This window comes from Littorina saxatilis, linkage group LG15 (assembly GCF_037325665.1).
Source record: "Littorina saxatilis isolate snail1 linkage group LG15, US_GU_Lsax_2.0, whole genome shotgun sequence".
NCBI lineage: Eukaryota > Metazoa > Mollusca > Gastropoda > Littorinimorpha > Littorinidae > Littorina > Littorina saxatilis.
In genome coordinates, this window is record NC_090259.1 from 8614109 (window position 1) to 8627616 (window position 13508).

At 41.1% G+C, this 13508-nt stretch overlaps 1 protein-coding gene across 1 annotated transcript in view; it reads right to left on the reverse strand.

The window, feature by feature from the left end:
* LOC138948440 (NXPE family member 1-like) overlaps positions 1-12700 on the reverse strand; it is a 44668-nt gene extending 31968 nt beyond the window's left edge. The window contains exon 1 of the mRNA XM_070319977.1: positions 12328-12700. The gene's annotated coding sequence lies outside the window, so the exon portion shown is untranslated. The remainder of the gene's footprint in view (positions 1-12327) is intronic.
* Between the last annotated feature and the right edge of the window lie 808 nt (positions 12701-13508).

The following is a 13508-nucleotide window of genomic DNA, read 5'->3' on the forward strand; positions in this document are numbered from 1 at the left end:
GGTTGAAGTAAACGCTAGATTAACTCGATACTCCATGCAGTAAAAAACAAACAAAAACACGCAGACACAAACAGACACACAGACACAGACACAACACACAAACAAACAAAGAAATAGGAAACATTGGAAACTAACCTGATTCAGCATTCCGATGTATTTTTGTATCCTAATCACATAATTCTGCCGATGTATCATAGTTGCACAACACATCAATGTCACATTAACTCGTTACACAATGGAGTGGTTGTCGTTGCCATCACATAAAGGTAGTGTTATAATCCGATGTAGGTTTTTGTATCCTGTATGACATTGTAAGCATCCCAGTTGCAATGTATGTCAACGTATCAAAGTTGTAGGACACATCAATAGCATGTCGATACCACAACAAAAAGTTGGTATTGTAGGTCTGTAAGTTGAAGTAACATTGTGTATCCAGCATGTACGTGTGCCAGTCATGAAATGTATTATAAATAAAATCAATCAATCAATATGAGGCTTATATCGCGCGTATTCCGTGGGTACAGTTCTAAGCGCAGGGATTTTTTTTTAATCAAGACGGATCACAATGGCTTTTCTAGTAGCAGTCACTCAGGTTGGCCTGAGAGTCTCGGGCGAAAAGTATGATAGTTATTCAGAGTCATTGTCCTGCTCATTGATGTCAGGCTGTGGGAGGCGGTCCATAGCAGCAGGAGAGACGATGAGGCTCGTGTAGAAGCTGTGGTGCTCCTCGGGAATGACCCCAGAGGAGCACAGGTACAAAAGATCCGTCTTCTTGGCCTCAGAGATCGGAAGTTTTTGGCTGTACAGGTACGGTATGGTGTGGACTGGAGCAGCACGACCTCTCTTGCTGCCCCCAGCTACCTTGATTGTCTGGTAGGGCTGATCAAAGGAAGTTTTGTACAAAACTTCTTCTTCTCTGTTCTTTTCGAAGCGCAGTGCCTTAAGTTTCAGCCAGTTGACTTTTTGCCCAGCGATGTCGGTCTTTGTGTTCCGGAGAGTTGCTGCAGCCAGTGACTTAAAATTTAAAAAATCTGTGAACTTAATTGGGATCACCTGATACGGGCGTGTTCTTCTGGCCATACGCAGAATGATGTCCCAGCCACTAGGGGTGTAGATGGGCGTGCTCTTTTTTGCAAATGTGATTGCTGCATGCATGGAGTCGCATTCCATCTGCGTATGACCACTCTCCAGGTACTTGTGTGTGATGGTTTTAATGTTTCCGATGTTCTGGACTGCATGGGCGAGCGCAGCTGCTAGGTACTGATTTCGATTTTGCCCTGAGCAGCAGTCTGAAAAGATGATAACTTCCTCAACGCTGTTTGGAAGTGAACGAAGATAAAAATAAATGCAAGTTGCAATCTCGCAAGCTCCTCTTTTACCCTCAGATTCGTCCCATGTGTAGCAGTTGGCTTCTCCATCAGCCAGTGAATAGATGGTAAAGTTATACACTGAGAGTTTTCGTCTGTAATATAGCAGACTCACCAGACCACAAGGCGCCTGGAGGACCGCTTGGAGATCCAATGTAACGACATGCTTTCGGCGATCTTCCTTTGCCTCTGCTTTGTCCTTCTCTTTTTCAATACGGGCCCGCTTCTTTCTTTCCTGGTGTTCTTCAAACGCCTTCTTGTCATCTTCCGTGGCCAGTTCTTTGATCTTCTTCATGGTGAAAGCAGCACACAGAGAACACTGATCTTTCTTTGGGATATGGAATGCCAAATTGTAATCGTTATTGAACACCTGTCGGTAACTTTTGGTGGAAACTGGCTGTCGACCCACTTCTTTGCACTGTTGCACGTACAAATCGTGCATCTTCTTGACCGTCAGTCCAGGCTCCAGGTATTTACGCTGCGTGTCCTTCCGTGTGTAGTGTGATTCCACAGCGGGGAAGGACTCAATGTGTCGTCTGACTCCCTCAATAGCCTCTTCACTGTTTTTGTTGTGTGGCCGGCTCCTTCCTCGGCGTTCTTTCCCAGCGAAGGTGCCATTCGTGCTATTCTTCAAAGCATGATCAACATAGGTTTCACTAAGATTCAATGTCGCCAAAAAGAATTTCTTGCAGACGTGTTGCTCTTGGCCATCAACAATAAAGAAGAATGTGCGGCATCGCTGACGTTTCTTGGGCACTGGGTTATTGTCTGCGCCCAAAATAGTGATCGTTTCTCTGTCTCTAACATTGGCACAAACAAAGTCTTTCTGGCGTTCGTAAGTGTCCAAGGCATAGAATGCATGGAAAAGCTCCTGCCGATGATCTTCTGAGACGCGAAAATTGCAATCATATCGGCATTTGCTGCAGTCAATCTGTTGAACACATTTGGCTGGGACAGTCTTGCCAGTCTGAGATACGTACTCTTTCCCTTGCAGGTGCAATGATTTTCTCACATTTCGTGACCACGCTTCCGGGTTTGCCTTTTTCTTCCTTGACAGATGTTTCTTGGGTGGAGTTTGGAAGGATCCTTGTTTCCTTGGAGTGATGTTTATTTTGTCCCTTGACTGATCTTTGATTGGTGTTTTCAAACTGTCGCCCTGGGTAGTGGGAAAACTCGGGCCTTCCCCCGCGCTACCCCCATGGGTCTGGTTTTGGTCTTTATTTGGCGTCGACTGATGTGTTGGTTGGAAGTCATCGGTCTCAGAGACGATATGGACTTCATGCTGGGTCCCAGAATGGTCCGGTCTGCGGCAAGCATCATAGTGAGTTGGCTCATGGACGATGTAGGCCAGTGTGATGGGTTCTGCATGCTGCCAAGTTGTGGCATTGGTGAAGCTGGTGGATGGCGTGGAGACTATGATAGCTTTGTCACTTTGGTAGATACGGACTGGCCTCTCGGACCAATCAGCCAACGCCTGTGGTAGAAGATCTGCGGCATCATTACTCCATTTTCCTGGCTGTTGCAGTTCGCCGACATTCGAGAGGAATCTCATAAAAACGTCATTTTCATCTTCCCCATCTGTTGGAGGCATAAATGGAACGTATGCTCCAAAATTGTCTTCAAGATGTTCACACAAACAGCGGCGGAGTTCCCTCCCTGAAGTTTCTTCTAAATGAAATGCTGAGGCTTCAAAAAAGCAGTTTCCATCAGGATATACTTCTGTCCGAACCAACCCATTGGCTGACAATATATTGTCCAAACGAGCTTGGTGACATGTTATATTTTCCTCTCGTTTTCTTGCCAGTGCCAAACTTTCAGCTTGCACCTTAAGGAAATCATTCTGTTGTTTTGTCTTTCGACGTTGTTGTCTATTTTGGGCGGGGAAGCTGCTGTCAATACTTTCCGACTCCGAGTCATGTGGTGATGACTCCGATGGTTGAAATGTCGGATCTGAGGAATTATCGGCTATCTCCATGACTTGTTTCAAGATGAGGGGTTCTTCATCCGATGAGTTAAAGTCTGACTTGGCTGTTATGGAATCCATCATGTTTACAAGAGGTTCATCATCAGATGAATTAAAATTGTCGGCTAGTTTTTGAACCAGAGGTTCATCGTCCGACGTATTGAAAGCGTAAGACTCCTCCATCACCTCGCTCTGTTGTTCGCCGTTGGTTGAACTCATATGGGGCGCTGAGTCAGAAGCTGAGACGAAAGATGCCGCTAGATTCTGATATACGCTATTTTCCATTCTGTCCGGGTCCATGGCAATACCGGGTACCAATCTACAATAGAAAAGATAGTGATTTTAATCAGATATAGTTCAAACATCAAACACATTGTTGAAACGATACTCCTATAATTATACCATTGTCGGTTGACTGTCTCACTGATCGATTGCATGGTTCTATGTGAGTGTGTGTGGGGGTGGGTGGGTATGTGTGGATGTTGTTTTGCACATAGATAATTATGTGCCTGTGTATTTGTATATGCTCACATGCATTTGTCAATTTTTAGTGCGCTATTTGTAATTTTCCTTGCTATTTTTTGGGGTCCTGTGCTCTAATTTGTAGAGAAATTGCACTTACAAAGTGTACATTACATGTACTATTATTTTTATCATTATTATCATTAACTGCAGAAAGATAAGATCGCACAGAGAGAGAGAGAGAGAGAGAGAGAGAGAGAGAGAGAGAGAGACAGACAGACAGACAGACAGACAGACAGACAGACAGACAGACAGACAGACAGACAGACAGAGACAGATTTAACAACAAAAATCAGTAGATGCTTACCTTTTTTTAAGATGCACTGAATCGTTGCAAGAAGAAATGACAAAAAAAAAGGCCCAGTCAAAGCAAACCGATCCTTCCAGAGGAAAGAGAGTCAATGCAATGCTACTTTGGTGTTACATGTATTCTCTAGTGTGAGAAAAAACTGCTATGGGCCACACCAGGTCCCGTTAGGAGTGGAGGTGTTGACATGTGTCAGATAACCCCAGATTCCATCTCGGTCAAAAGTCCCGTTAGGTCCGGATATGTCTGCCAACGTGTTTATAATTAAATCAAACAATACTGGCCTACACGCTGGCAGGCACTAATGATAATATCCGGATAGCCATCAGAGAATCGTGACTGAACCGAGTGCACAAGAACTGTTGGAGATATTACTTACTTTTGTGTGTGCAAAATGCTGCATACTAATTGGAACATCACAGAACACACACACACACAAACACAAAAACACACAGACACACAGACACACACACACAAACACACAGACACACAGACACACACACACACACACACACAGACACACACACACACACACACACACACACACACACACACACACACACACACACGGGTGGAATTGATGATGTGCAGGAATATGTTGATTTCTTGATGTCAGTATAATATAACAAGATGGAGTGTACCATCAGAATCAAGAATTAAAAACATGCAGACTGATGTACTACATTTAATAACCCTGATGGTAGCCGCCTTGTCCCAGTCTGAGTCGACGTAAACAAAGCACCTGCTAGTACAGCTTTTATACAGATCTGCTATGTGTAAAAGCAAACAGCACCCGCTCCGCATAAAGCCAGCTGTGCAAAGTAGGTGGTTCATGCAGACACTTTTTTTGGAGTGCACTAACGAAACGCGACCCAAAGGAAGCCAGCTTTTCTAGCTACCAGGTTCATGCAGCCAACTTTTCAGGGAATCTGCCTCCGTTGACCATCGTATATCTTATTATGGTTGTTATGTAGGCATCACAATGCTGTACATTTTATACTTTGTTTAATCATTCATTAATAACTCATTAATTAGAATCGGAAATCAGTTTCTGATGTCACACACACAAAGTGGAGGTGAAACTGAATCGAATGATATAAAAAAGTGATTTTCGATAAAATTGTTAAATACGATGTTTATGCGGTCAGCCATCGATATGATATATAGGGCAAAGTAAGCCCCATCTTTTGATACCAGTTTGGTTTACCTTGCTTCAAGGTCAAGGTCACAGGAGCTCTTCAAAGTTGGATTGTATACATATTTTGAAGTGACCTTGACCCTGAACTATGGAAGATAACTGTTTCAAACTTAAAAATTATGTGGGGCACATGTTATGCTTTCATCATGAGACACATTTGGTCACATATGATCAAGGTCAAGGTCACTTTGACCCTTATGAAATGTGACCAAAATAAGGTAGTGAACCACTAAAAGTGACCATATCTCATGGTAGAAAGAGCCAATAAGCACCATTGTACCTCCTATGTCTTGAATTAACAGCTGTGTTGCATGACCTTGGATGACCTTGACCTTGGGTCAAGGTCACATGTATTTTGGTAGGAAAAATGTGTAAAGCATGCGAGTCGTATGGGCTTTGCCCTTCTTGTTACTTTAGTTGCAAGATCAGTACATGTTCTATCACGGAATTTTGTTTTGTTTTTGTAATTATGTGTATTTAGAGATTTTTCAAACCAAACTATTAATCTTTGAGCTCAGATGTCCTACTTTTTGACGTATTGGTATGTTTATTCAAGGTAAGCTAGACGAATCATTTGTATCAGGAAACTAAAATAAATGAAATTCTGATTTTATGTGAAAAATTGAATCAGTATCACAACAATTTCAAAAATTATTCATATTATGTGCTGGTTAATGACTATTACATTTGCAAGCCAAAGCTCTGTTTGCATTCTGAATTTTGCATGTAAATGTCCCATTTCAAAGATCACCTATATATTTAGGTGTGTGTGTAGTCTTTTTAAGAACATCAATTATATACATTTATTGGATCTTGATTGCTTGAATGTGTATGACACATAATTCTTGTGTATGAATAAATGTGTATGACAAGTTTGAATATTGGATAATACAAATTGTTTGTATGGATTTTGATTCCTGTATGGTGAGGCAATGAACATGTGCGAGTGAGATGTCTATGATGGACAGCAAAATGTAGTTATGGATTCATGGCTGCTAGTCTCATTTCCAGTCATATTAAAAAAAACAAGTTGTTTTTACAAAAACACAAAACATAACTCAAGTTGTCTGCCACAAATACAATTAATTTTAATCAAACAAGTGTCATGCAGAAAATCCACTTTAAATAAGGAAAATCATCACAAAATGGAATGCATACTTTATGTTTATCACATCACAAGACACACTGGTAATACTTGGCAGGTGAGAGTTAACCCATCACACAATGGAATGAATATTTTTATCACATCATTAGACTGGTATTACTTGGCAGTTGAGAGTTAACCTATCACAAAATGGAATGAATACTTAATTTTTATCCCATCATAAGACTGGTAATACTTGGCAGTTGCGAGTTCATCCATCACAAAGTGGAATGAATACTTTAATTTTATCACATCATAAAGAATACATCGGTTCTACTTGGCAGGTGACAGCTGAACAGTTAGCAAAACAGTCACTATTTAATACTGGTTACAGAGACGAGGAATTGAGGCTGAAATTTATAAACTAAACAAGAAAGCTGAAATTGTGTGAGCCGTTTGTTCGTTCATGGGCTGAAACTCCCACGGCTTTTACGTGTATGACCGTTTTTACCCCGCCATTTAGGCAGCCATACGCCGCGTTCGGAGGAAGCATGCTGGGTATTTTCGTGTTTCTATAACCCACCGAACTCTGACATGGATTACAGGATCTTTTTCGTGCGCACTTGGTCTTGTGCTTGCGTGTACACACGGGGGTGTTCGGACACCGAGGAGAGTCTGCACACAAAGTTGACTGTGAGCAATAATAAATCTCTCGCCGAACGTGGGGACGAACTCGCGCTGACAGCGGCCAACAGGACTGAGCTACATCCCCGCCCTTGTGTGAGCAGTGACCTTCACTACAGAGGAGTGTAAAACTATAAAAGGAAAAGCAGTAGACAACGCCAGTTTTGGTTAATTTGGTAAAACATAAAAACAGACTATCGTTACACAGGGCACGAATATCACATTATCATAACTGTTACAAACGCTTTTGAGTTTATTAATTTGTATACCATTATGAGACAGTATAACAAAGTTGTTAGCGTGCAATTGATTTGTTTGTATCCGGTTTATGGTGTATATTGCCAAGTTTTGTATGGGACACTGTAACGCTAGTCCGAGTGCTTTTGATATTTTGCTGGCAACGTGTTATTCGTGTAGTAGGGGGGTTGAACCATTTATTCTGTACATTAGGTAACTGATACCTGATATGATGTGAAGTGCTTAGTTTACTTGATCAATAGTCGAGAGAAATACAATGCTTTACATGTTTTCCATGGACAGCGTTACACGGAACACGAAAAGCAGGCAACATAATGACAAACAGTGGTGCAAAAAAACAAATAAGAACAGAACACACTCTTGAAACACAACGGCAATTTAAATAATGCAAAACACAAACATCAAATCTTCGAAAGTCTCTCTCTTGCATTTAATAGCAAGTAAGAAATGATGTACGGTACAGGCACCCAAAATAAAGCTTATTTTACTGAGAGAAAAAACCCACACACACCTTGTCTTAATAATTTTAAGATTTCAAAGTTCAACGTTAAACACCCCCCCCCCCCCCCCCCTGCAAAAAGCAAAGAAAACAATCAAAACAAAAACAAGGTATGTAAAGGAGTATAGGAAACCGGTTAAATCAGGGTCATGTTTTTTTTTTCCTTTGCAGCATGACCTCAAATAATTCAGTTTGAATACATTTGTGAATTCTCTTCAAAATTGCAGAACAAACATTTTTTCGCAGGGTGTGTACAGAAAGAAACACCAACACCTACGGCTACCAAGCAAAAATAATGCGAAACACAAACATCAAATCTTCGAAAGTCTCTCTCTTGCATTTAATAGCAAGTAAGAAATGATGTACGGTACAGGCACCTAAAATAAAGCTTATTTTACGGAGAGAAAAAAACCACCCACACCTTGTCTTAATAATTTTAAGATTTCAAAGTTCAACGTTAACACCCCCCCCCCCCCCAGGGTGTGTACAGATAGAAACACCAACAGCTACGGCTACCAAGCAGAAACTAATCGCACCATTGAAGGAAAGTTTTTACAATAAATAAAATCCACCCCCTTCAAGAACAGCCTGGGACAGCTTCTGCCTCAGTTCTTGACGTGTGGGGCAGACACCTGCATTCTGAGGGCACAAGTTGACACTCTGGGGAGTGGCTTTTCGGGTGTGTCCACAAACACCACGGTCAGAGGACTCTGGTACCCTCCTGGTACTGTGGACCGGCTCCCAGACATGAAAAACACGAAATCTGAGATGGTGGTTTCTCCGCACTTTCCATCTGAAACAAGACAAAAAAGAAATTCTGAAATAAAGGAAACATCATCCCGCTTTCTTAATAAGCATACAAGTACCAGGACTCAAAAGAGAGGGAATTATTGCATGCTTGTGTTCATTTGTAGAAGCGTAGAAATGTTAAGCATGCTTTGCGACACAGAATGAAATGCTATTTTGAAAGCGTAACTTTTCTTGAGACTTTTTTTGAGCTGCTTGACGTTCAGTTTGATATGTGAAGGCAAACGAGATTCATTTTCCCAAATCTTTGGAGCTTTCAGGGGTAAAACCATGTGCTTATCATTTGCTGCTTTACATATAAGTTATTCTCCTGGGCCGTTTCCCATTTTGTGACATGTATTTTCAGTCCTTAAAACATGTATTAAATGGCAACTTGAATGTATACTCTCCCAAAAAAGAAACTTGACACAGGTAAACATTGATGTTTTTCAAATATATAATATATGTTAGAGGAAAGCACCAAAATTCAGTTTGAAGTTTGTCGGTTACATTGTTGCTAACAACTAACCCATAAAAAGAACATAATTGAACCAAGACTTTACTAAGTGGTCGCCCTTTTATTGAATTGCAAAAATTCTCGTCTGCACAAAAATCATGTGCATGGAGAGTATCGAGAGTATACATATTTTCTTTAGTAATAATTTTTTTTCCAGTAATACTCCAGGTTGTTAATGATGCAGACTTGCAACAAAACAACATAGAATATATATATATTATTTTCTTGGTAGTGTTAGCAGTATTCAAATTCATGTCACAACTTCCGGTTTCCATGTTATGAAGGTGCTTTACTTTAAAACCTTTGTACTTTTACTGAACACTAAGACAAACAAAATGTGCAAGTATTTGTTATTCTATCTCTGCAGGCCAAGGATATTTATGAAACTAGTATTTGTGAATGAAATTAATTTGTACAGCTTAAATGTCTCAAGTTAAATTTAATAAAAAGTCTACTTTATAACATGGTTTTCCCTGGTACACAGCTCTGGAGATTAAAGCTGTGGTCTATTTATGACTTTCCTGGGCTACGAGGTTGAAAAATAGGGATACAATCATGTACAGAATTCTGTACAGCAAACGCTACCCGAAACCCCACCTATACGGCGTGTATGACCTTGAGAGCTTCAGTCAACGCTTGAATTTTTCAGGGATAACAGCCGGTTTGCTCTCTCAAGACTGATCATATTTTATCTTCAAGAGAGATCAAGGGGAAAAAATAAAAGCCCCGGCGAAGATTCGAACTCTCGACTTCGTGTCTCATGTCCTAACCACTAGGCTACTGCGCCAATTGAGAAAATGAAGGAAAAACATTGATATGAATTCATGTTATGTTATTCTTGAAGCAGCATGATTTATATCTCTATCCGCCCATTGTTCAGAAGTTTGTTTGTTTGTTTGTTTGTTTGCTTGCTTAACGCCCAGCCGACCACGAAGGGCCATATCAGGGCGGAGCTGCTTTGACATATAACGTGCGCCACACACAAGACAGAAGTCGCAGCACAGGCTTCATGGCTCACCCAGTCACATTATTCTGACACCGGACCAACCAGTCCTAGCATTAACCCCATAATGCCAGACGCCAGGCGGAGCAACCACTAGATTGCCAATTTTAAAGTCTTAGGTATGACCCGGCCGGGGTTCGAACCCACGACCTCCCGATCACGGGGCGGACGCCTTACCACTAGGCCAACCGTGCCGGTTGTTCAGAAGTGAATACATGTATAACTATTTCTTAGATGTCTGGTTTCAACTGGCTTTGGAGAGATTCAATTACTGTTCTTGTCATTTTCTTGCATGTTGTAAATAGAGATATCGCAGCTATTTGCATGGCGCGAATGTCGTGTAGCATGACGGTGTAAACATGTACTGCGATTCTGTAAAACATGTTTGCAAATAAAGGCAAATTTTAATGTCAATTTTTACGTTTTTGCAACGCATAAATGATAATTCAAGCGTAGAATGATATAAAATTATCAATTTTTTTTATCTTTGACAATACTGGTGTAGTGGCCTAGCGGTTAAGACATCGGCCCCGACATTTCGAGGCCCCGATGCCTTGAGTTCGAATCCCTGCCAAGTCGTTTATTTTTTCTGCTCGATCCTTCTTGACAACAAATATGCTCAGCTCTGCGAGAGCAAACCAGATGTTACCACTGCAAAATTCAAGCGTTGACTGAAGCTCTCAAGGTCATACACGCCGTATAGGTGGGGTTTCGGGTAGTGTTTGCTGTACAGAAATCTGTACATGATTTTGTCCCTATTTTTCAACCTCGTAGCCCCGGAAAGTCATAAATAGACCACAGCTTTAACCCATATCAATCAAGGTTTGTTATGAACCAAACGGCTTTCCATATGAGATTATATACGTACCACTGCCGCCGCCACCAAATAATCATAATATACACTTTACAACGGATTACACACACACACACACAGATAACAAGGTAATCTTGAACTTTAGCGTGACGAAAATGGTGTACGTTGTCAACCATGGGACATCATCTACACGAAAGAGTTGTCTCCCTTGTCTGGTCACACGGATAATTCCTTCTTTGATGGGTCAAATGCATTCGTACAGTTCATCATCGGAGTTCATTCCGTAACTTCAAAGGGATCTAAAATGACTTGTTATGATTACAAGTACAGGTTCTACAAATTTGGAGACTTAAATGCCTCTGAATTAAGAGCTATGAATTTAACACGCTAAAGTTCAAGATTACCGATAACACGATATAGCAGCTAGTCTCTCGCACCGAATTCCAATATTTTGCATCTTTGGTCAAAAACGCGTACAGGCCTCCCTTCAAGTTCAACTTCTGGATGTGGATGCCCCACTGACTCGGTGTAGATCGTCACAAGAACCGAATTCGTCTGATAAAACAATTAACTTACCCTGCTGTGCGAGCCTGGGCAACAGCGTTAATTAAAACTGCACTCGCAAACCTTCCAAAACATCAGGGACATTTGCCACCCCCGCCATCTTGAGCTGTTCAGTCTGTCAAAAGGCGGCAAAGCGAGGCTATGAAGACGCGTATAAGCTTAGTGTTTTTCATGTGGATTCCCAGTCCAAGTTTTTAAGTCGCTTAACCACGTGACTTATAACTGATTATTACAGGTGTATTTATTATTAAATACAGGTGTATTTCATTTTAAATACAGGTGTATTTATTTTTAAATACAGGTGTAATTATTTTTAAATACAGGTGTATTTATTTTTAAATACAGGTGTATTTATTATTAAATACAGGTGTATTTATTTTTAAATACAGGTGTATTTATTTTTAAATACAGGTGTATTTATCATTAATTACACCTGTATTTTATAATAAATACAGGTGTATTTAATAATAAATGCACCTGTATTTAATAATAAATACACCTGTATTTAAAAATAAATACACCTGTATTTAATAATAAATACACCTGTATTTAAAAATAAATACACCTGTAATTTATAATAAATACACCTGTATTTAATAAAAAAATACACCTGTAATTAATAAAAAAAAATACACCTGTAATTAATAATGATACTTATTGTATACGTTTAAGAAATAAATACAGCTGTATTTATCATTAAATACAGGTGTATTTATTTTAAATTACAGCTGTAATAGTTATGAGCCAAACGGCTTTCCATACTTATCACCCGGCTCCACACCGACCCGTATACCCACAGGCACTCGTCACGAGCGGGTCGGGATCAAAGTGGGCGCCCGGGCATGTGCGCTCTCAAGACTACTAATACTATTACTCGCCCCCATAATAAACCACAAGAAAAGACGACCGTCCATCACAAGTGACATCCAAGACATAGGCCCCGCCCACCTCGTGACGAGTGCCTGTGTCCACCACGGAATGAGTCGCATGTCACCTCGCTGTTCCCGGATATCTAATTTGATTCTGTTATTGATCATTTGCCACTTTTGGGAAGCATTATATATATAGGTCCTAATGGGTTCTTTTTCACTTTTAATCCTAGAGTATCTATCCAACAGACAAAATACGTCGATAACAATTTGTTAAATAACAATAAACCAGAGAGGCGCATTTGTGTTCTTGTGCCATGCCACGACACTGCGTTCCATCAAGTCACTCTGTAGTCTCTGTGCTATGACTCGACACTGCGTTCCATCAAGTCAGTCTGTAGTCTCTGTGCTATGACTCGACACTGCGTTCCATCAAGTCACTCTGTAGTCTCTGTGCTATGACTCGACACTGCGTTCCATCAAGTCAGTCTGTAGTCTCTGTGCTATGACTCGACACTGCGTTCCATCAAGTCACTCTGTAGTCTCTGTGCTATGACTCGACACTGCGTTCCATCAAGTCACTCTGTAGTCTCTGTGCTGTGACTCGACACTGCGTTCCATCAAGTCAGTCTGTAGTCTCTGTGCTGTGACTCGACACTGCGTTCCATCAAGTCAGTCTGTTGTCTCTGTGCTATGACTCGACACTGCGTTCCATCAAGTCAGTCTGTAGTCTCTGTGCTATGACTCGACACTGCGTTCCATCAAGTCACTCTGTAGTCTCTGTGCTATGACTCGACACTGCGTTCCATCAAGTCAGTCTGTTGTCTCTGTGCTATGACTCGACACTGCGTTCCATCAAGTCACTCTGTAGTCTCTGTGCTATGACTCGACACTGCGTTCCATCAAGTCACTCTGTAGTCTCTGTGCTATGACTCGACACTGCGTTCCATTAAGTCACTCTGTTGTCTCTGTGCTATGACTCGACACTGCGTTCCATCAAGTCACTCTGTAGTCTCTGTGCTATGACTCGACACTGCGTTCCATCAAGTCACTCTGTAGTCTCTGTGCTATGA